Genomic DNA, 8,303 nt, shown 5'->3' with positions numbered 1-8,303 from the left:
GAATAGGGAAATGTTGCTGCCACAACTGTGACTAGTTACAACCTAACCAACGCATAAATCCGATCAAGCATTAGATGGAGCATTAACGCAAAACTGATGGCAGCAGTTACTGATGGCAGCTATCTAACCGCAAAATCTGAAAAGCAGCAAACACATTCGCATTGTTAACCAAGGTCAAGGTGAACTGGATAATGGTCTGATATAAAACAGTGTAGATTACATTGCCCTCCGTAAGTCAAGAAAAATGAAGCAAAACGTCAGTACAAAGACAAGGTTGGAGTTCGCAACTTCAACGGCTCAGACTATCGAGACGTAATAGTGGCTAAGGACTCCAGGACAATCACGGATTACAAGTTTTGCTCTCCGGATCAAACATAAAACACCTTCTTCGATCTGCGTTTGAGGATAACACTTGACACCACTCCCAACTCTGTGGGCTGTCGTTGTCCCTTGGACCAACATGACTCAAGGAATTTAAGGTTGTTAAACCCTCGCAAATAGCTGCCGGCCCAACGGCATCCCTTAGTGGCGTCCTCAGGGCATGCGCAAAACAGTTTGGCTGGAGGTTTTTATGGACATATTCAATCTCTCCCCTATCCCAGTCTGCTGTCCACACTTGCTTCAAGATGGCGCACCAATTGTTTCACTGTACCACAAGAATGGCCATCACCCGGTTACTCAACCCTGCACCTTAGAGGCTGCTGCCCTATGTACATAGACATGGAATCACTGGTCGCTTTAATAATGTTTACATACTGTTTTACTCATTTCATATATATATATATATACACACACTGTATTGGATTCTACTGTATTTTGGTCAATGCCACTCTGACATGGCTCGTCCTAATATTTACACTACCGTTCAAAAGTTTGGTGTCACTTAGAAATGTCCTTGTTTTTGAAAGAAAATCACATTTTGTGTCCAATAAAATAACATCAAATTGATCAGAAATACAGTGTAGACATTGTTAATGTTGTAAATGACTATTGTAGCTGGAAACGGCTGTTTTTTTAATGGAAGATCTACATAGGTGTACAGAGGCCCATTATCAGCAACCATCACTCCTGTGTTCCAATGGCACTTTTGAACGGTAGTGTTTCTTAGTTCAATTCTTTTTACTTTTAGGTTTGTGTGTATTGTTGTGAATTGTTAGATACTGCTACACTGTTGGAGCACGGGAACACAAACMCTTCGCTACACCCACACAATAACATCTGCTAAATACGTGACCAAAACATTTTGATTTGATTTCAGATCCTGTGAGGCTCATTGTCGTGCCATTCATCCGCCGCCATCACCTCATGTTTCAGCATGATAATGCACAGCCCCATGTCGCAAGGATCTGTACACAATTCCTGGAAGCTGAAAATGTCCCAGTTCTTTCATGGCCTGCGTACTCACCAGACATGTCACCCATTGAGCATGTTTGGGATGCTCTGGATCAATTTGTACGACAGCGGGTTCCTGTTCCTGTTCCCGCCAATATCCAGCAACTTCGCACAGCCATGAAGAGGAGGTGTAACAACATTCCACAACGTCAACAGCCCTGTGAACTCTATGAAAGGAAGATTGTCAGCTGTCGTTGAGGCAAATGTGGTAACACAACACGGCTGGAGTTTTGGAGCAGCCAGGAGATGTTGTCTCTAGAATAGGAGATGGTACAGGGAGAGCAACAAGGTGGAGTTTTTGTGGTTTCCTGTTTTGGGAAATTTCGGTTTCTGTCTGCAAGACTCAGAAAAATACAAGGAGCACTAGCCGCATACCGTCTCCCAATACGGGTCTGTACGTCTCCCTCGCTGTGTGTGTGTGTTGTGTGTGGTTGCGTGTGTGTGTGTGGTGGTAGTGTGTGTGTGTGGTGTGGTGTCGTGTTGTGTTTGCGTGTGTGTGTGTGTGTGTGTGAGTGCCAGTTAAAAAACTACTTGGCTTCTTATTTTAGTTTGTTACAAAGTGAACAAAGGATCCAACGAGGATATTTGAAGAGCACAGAACAACCTTGGAAAGCTTTAGTTAGTTTATTGACAGGATTAAATTTAGGTGCAGCAAGCCACGATGTATGATGTCTGATATACACCTCAAACACACTTGTCTGTTGTCTAACGTAACAGTTAATGAGCAGGACTGTGAATAACTGTCTGTGTCTAACGTAACGTTAATGAGTCAAGAACTGTGGAATAACTGTCTGTTGTCTCACGTAACACAGTTAAGAGCAGAACTGTGAATAACTGTCTGTTGTCTCAGTAACAGTTAATGAGGAGCTGTTGATAACTTGTCTGTTGTCTCAATAAACAGTTAATGAAGCAGAACGGTAATAAACTGTCCTCTGTTGGTCTCAAGTAAACAGTTATAGAGCAAGAACTGTGAATAACTGTCTGTTGTCTCAGTAACAGTTAATGAGCAGAAACTGTGAAATAATGTCTGTTGTCTCACGTAACAGTTAATGAGCAGGGACTGTGAATAACTGTCTGTTGTCTCACGTAACAGTTAATGAGCAGGACTGTGAATAACTGTCTGTTGTCTCACGTAACAGTTAATGAGCAGGACTGTTGAATAACGTCTGTTGTCTCACGTAACAGTTAGATGAGCAGGACTGTGAATAACTGTCTGTTGTCTCAAGAACAGTTAATGAGCGAAACTGTGAATAACTGTCCTGTTGTCTAAGTAACAGTTTAATGAGGCAAACTGTGAATAACTGTCTGTTGTCTCAAGTAACAGTTATGAGCAGGACTGTGAAATAACTGTCTGTTGTCTCACGTAACAGTTAATGAGCAGGACTGTGAATAAACTGTCTGTTGTCTCAGTAATTAATGAGCAGACTGGCATAACTGTCTGTTTGTCTAACGTAACAGTAATGAGCAGAAACTGTGAATAACTGTCTGTTGTCTCACCGTAAACAGTTAATGAGCAGGACTTGTTGAATAACTTCTGTTTGTCTCCGTAACAGTTAATGAGCAGAACTGTGAGATAACTGTCTGTTGTCTCAAGTAAAGTTAATGAAGGCAGAACTGTGAATAACTGTCTGTTGTCTCAAGTAACAGTTAATTGAGCAGAACTGTGAATAACTGTCTGTGTCTCAAGTAACAGTTAATGAGCAGACTGTGAATAACTGCCTGTTGTCTCACGTAACAGTTAATGAGCGGACTGGAATAACTGTCTGTTTGTCTCACGTAACAGTTATGAGCAGAACTGTGATAACTTTTGTCTCACGTAAATATAGCGTATTGTTTGTCTCACGTAACAGTTAATGAGCAGACTGTGAAAACTGTCTGTTGTCTCCTAACGTATACAGACGTATACGGTACTAGTTAATGAGCAGACTGTGAATAACTGTCTGTTGTCTCACGTAACAGTTAATGAGCAGAACTGGGTGAATAAACTGTCTGTTGTTCTCACCGAACAGTTAATGAGCAGGACTTGTGAAATACTGTCTGTTGTCTAACGTAACAGTTAAGAGCAGGACTGTGAATAACTGTCTGTTGTCTAACGAAAGTTAATGACAGGATGTGAATAGACTGTCTGTTGTCTAACGCTACAGTTAATGAGCAGAACTGTGAATAACTGTCTTTGTCTCACGTAACAGTTTAATGAGCAGACTGTGAAAACTGTCTGTTGTCTCACGTAACAGTTAATGGAGCAGACTGAATAACTGTCTGTTGTCTCACGTAACAGTTTCATGAGCAGAACTGTGAAATAACTGTCTTTGCCTAACGTAACAGTTAATGAGCAAACTGTGAATAACTGTCTGTTGTCTCACGTAACAGTTAATGAGCAGACTGTGAATAACTGTCTGTTGTCTCACTAAGAACAGTAATGAGCAGAACTGTGAATATACTGTCTGTTGTCTCACGTAACAGTTAATGAAGCAGGACTGTGAAATAACTGTCTGTGATCTAACGTAACATTAATGAGCAGAACTGTGAATAAATGTCTGTTGTCTAACGTAACAGGTTAATGAGGCAGAACTTGTTAATAACTGTCTGTTGTGTCTACCATAAGTAATGAGCGATAAACTGTGAATAACTGTCTCGTTGTTCACGTAATCAGTAATGAAGCAGAACTGTTGAATAAACTGTCTGTTGTCCTAAGTAAACAGTTAATAGCGGACTGGTGAATAACTGTCTGTGTTCTCACGTAAGCAGTTAATGAGCAGAAACTTGAATAACTGTCTGCTTGTCATCACGTAACAGTTAATGAGCAGGACTGAATAACTGTCTGTTGTCTCACGATACGTTTAAGAGCAGGACTGTGAATAACTGTCTGGTTGTCTCACGTAACAGTTTAATGAGCAGGACTGTGATCGTCTGTTGTCTCACGTAACAGTTAATGAGCAGGACTGTGAATAACTGTCTGTGTCTCACGAACAGTTAATGAAGCAGGACTGTGAATAACTGTCTGTTGCTAACGTAACAAGTTAATGGAGCAGGACTGTGAATAAAACTGTCTGTTGTCTAACGAACAGTTAATGAGAGAATGTGATGAACTGTCTGTTGTCTAACGTAACAGTTAATAGCAGAAACTCTGAAACTGTCTGTTGTCTCACGTAACATGTTAATGAGCAGACTGTGAATAACTGTCTGTTGCCTAACGTTAACAGTTAATGAGCAGGACTGTCGAATAACTGTCTGTTGTCTAACGTAACAGTTAATTTGAGCAGACTGGAATAACTGTCTGTGTCTAACGTAACAGTTAATGAGCAGGACTGTGAATAACTGGCTGTTGTTCAACGTAACAGTTTAATGAGCAGAACTCGTGATAATGTCTGTTTGTCTCACGTAACAGTTATATGAGCAGGACTGTAATAACTGTCTTTGTTGTCTCACGTTAACAGTTAAATGAGCAGGACTGAATAAACCTGCTCTTTTGTCCATCGTCAACAGTTCATGAGCAAACTGTGAATAACTGTCTGTTTGTCTAACGAACAGTTATGAGCAGAACTGTGAATAAACTGTCTGTTGTTCACGTAACAGTAATGAGCAAACTGTGATAACTGTCCTGTGTCTCACGTAACAGTTAATAGCAAGAACTGTAATAACTGTCTGTTGTCTCACGTAACGTTAATGAGCAGGATTGAATAACTGTCTGTTGTCTCACAGTAAACAGTTAATGAGGCCTCGAGGACTGTGATAACTGTCCTGTTGTCTCACGTACGTTACTGACAGAACTGTCAATACGTCTGTTGTCTCACGTAAATTAATGAGCAGGACTGTGAATAACTGTCTGTTTGTCTCACCGTAACAGTTAATGGAGCAGGACTGTGAATAACTTGTCTGTTGTCTCACGTAAACATTAATGAGCAGGACTGTGAATAACTGTCTGTTTTCTCACGTAACAGTTAATGAGCAGGACTGTGACATAACTGTCTGTGTCTAACGTAACAGTATATGCAGCAGGACTGTGAATACACATGTCTGGTGTCTCACACAAGTTTAATGAGCAAGGATGTGAATAACTGTCTGTTGTCTCACTAACATTAATGAAGCAGAACTGTGAATAAAACTGCTCTGGTTGTCTTACTAACAGTTAATGCAGCAGAACTGTGAATAACTGTCTGTTGTCTCAACGTAACAGTTAATGCGCAGGACTCTGTGAAAACTGTCTGTTGTCTAACGTAAACAGTTAATGAGGAGAACTGTGGATAACTGTCTGTTGTCTCACGTAACAGTTAATGAGCAGAACTGTGAATAACTGTGCTGTTGTCACGTAACAGTTTATGAGCAGGACTGTGATAACTGTCTGTTGTCTCACGCTAAACAGTTAATGAGCAGGACTGGTGAATATACGTCGTTGTCCTAAACGTACAGTTAATGAGCAGAACTGTGAATAACTGTCTGTTTCTCACGTAACAGTTAATGAGCAGGAACTGTGAAATAACTGGCTGTGGTCTCACGTAACAGTTAATGAGCAAATGTGAATACTGTCTGTTGCGTCACGTAAACAGTTAATGAGCAGAACTGTGAAAATAACTGTCTCGTTGTCTAACGTAACGTTAATAGCCAGAACTGTGATAACTGCTGTTGTCCACGTAACCAGTAATGAGCAGGACTGTGAATAACTGTCTGTGTCTAACTAACAGTTAATGCGCACGGACTGTGAATAACTGTCTGTGTGTCTCACGTAACAGTTAAGTGAGCGAGCGACTGTGAATAACTGTCTGTTGTCTAACGTAACAGTTAATGAGCAGGACTGTGAATAACTGTCTGTTGGTCTCACTAACAGTTAATGAGGAGAACTGTGAATAACTGTCTGTTTCTCACGTAACAGTTAATGAGCAAACTGTGATAACTGTCTGTTGTCCTAACGATAAAACAGTTAATGAGCAGAACTGGAATAACTGTCTGTTGTCTAACGTAACAGTTAATGAGCAGGACTGTGAATAACTGTCTGTTGTCTAAACGTAACAGTAATGAGCAGGACTGTGAAATACTGTCTTGTTCGTCTAACGTAACAGTGAATGGTTACACCCTTGATCGTGTTGCACCTGTCTTGTGGCTCTGTCTCCACCCTCTCCACCAGGTGTCTTCCATTTCCCGTATTTAAGACCTGCATTTTTCTGCTTGTCTGTTGCCAGTTCGTACCAGCGTCTTCCCAGATTCACCAGTTTCTCTAGTTCTTGCTTTCTAGTCTCCCAGTTCCGCTTTCTGCTGCCCTGAACTGAGGCCTGCTGCCGATTCGCTCCTGATTGACTCTAGCATGGATTTACGAAACAGTTAGCGCTGCCCTGACCCTGACCGTGCCCCTTGACCCTGAAGCCTGCCTGACCCTGACCCTGAGCCTCCCCTGACTGCCTGCCGTTCAGTCCCTGATTGACTACTCCAGGATCGAACATCAGCCTGCCTGACCCTGACCTGACCCTGAAGCCTGCCCTGGACCTGAGCCTTCCCTATCTGAGCCTGCCTGCCGTTTCTGTCCCTGATTGACTCTGCCAGGATTACGAACCTGAGCTGCCCTCGACCTGCCATTGCCTGTCCTTTCGTATAACAAATTTCTGAGACCGGAACTATCCGCCTACCGAGACTGCATCTGGGTCATATCATGAGTCGTAAACCATCGTGCAGGACTATGTCCCCAAATAAACCCTATATAGACACTACTTTAGACCAGGGCTTTGTGAACACCTACATCAGAGGAGTGAGAGGAGAATCTGGCGCTTAACACTACATCCAAGGGAGTGATGGAGTATTCCTGGGTTAACACTAATCAGGAGGAGTGAAGGAGTATCGGGTTACACTAAATCAGGAGGAGTGAAGGAGTATCTGTTAACACCTAACATCAGGAGGAGTGATGGAGTATCTGGGTTAACACGACGTCAGGAGGAGTGGAATGGGTATCTGGGTTAACACCACGTCAGGAGGAGTGATGAGTATCTGGCTGTTAAAACGTCAGGAGGATGAGGAGTATTCTGGGTTAAACATACATCAGGAGAATGTGGAGCTGCTGGAGAGCTACTGCGGAGAGAGCTACTGCCAGAGAGCTACTGCCAGAGAGCTTACTGCTCAAGAAGCTACTGCCCAGTAGAGCCTACTGCTCAGAGAGCTACTGCCCAGAGAGCTACTGCCGAGAGGCTACCTGCGCGAGAGGCTACTGGCAAGAAGAGCTAGCTGCCGCAGAGGCTACTGCTCAGGAGCTAACTGGCCAGAGCAGCTAAACTGCGAGAGAGCTACTGCGAGAGATACTGCGAGAGAGCTAACTGCCGAGAGAGCTCATGCGCAGAAGAGCTACTGCCAAGAGAGCTACTGCTAAGAGAGCTACTGCTAACGAGAGCTGCTTGATAAGAGAGCTGCTGGGAGAGTACTGCTAAGAGTTAGCAACTCTAAGAGAGCTTACTGCTGAAGAGCTGACTGGCCAAGAGAGGCTACCTGCTCAGAGCTACTGGAGAGGCTACTGCCTCAGAGAGCATACTGGAGAGCTACTAAGAGAGCTACTGGCTGAGAGCGCTGCTAAGAAGCTACTGCTAGAGAGCTTGCTGAGAGCTACTGCAAGAGATGCTGGCCGAGAGAGCTGTCCTAAGAGGGCTACTGCCTCAGAGAAGCTGCTGAGAGGGCTTACTGGAAAGCTACTGCTAAGAAGCTACGCGCAGGAGAGAGCTACGCCAGAGAGCTACTGGAGAGCTACGCTAAGAGAGCTACTGCTAAGAGAGCTGTGGAGAGCTACTGTAACGAGCAGCTACTGCTGAGAGAGCTGCTTAACGAGAGAGCTGCTAAGAGAGCTACTAAGGCAGAGAGCTACTGCTAAGAGAGTACTGCCGGAGAGAGCTACTGCTAAGAGAGCTACTGCTAAGAGCTACTGCTAATCTCTCTCTTTT

Source organism: Salvelinus sp. IW2-2015, unplaced genomic scaffold (assembly GCF_002910315.2).
Source record: "Salvelinus sp. IW2-2015 unplaced genomic scaffold, ASM291031v2 Un_scaffold3141, whole genome shotgun sequence".
Taxonomy (NCBI): Eukaryota; Metazoa; Chordata; class Actinopteri; order Salmoniformes; family Salmonidae; genus Salvelinus; species Salvelinus sp. IW2-2015.
This window is presented reverse-complemented; position numbering follows the sequence as displayed.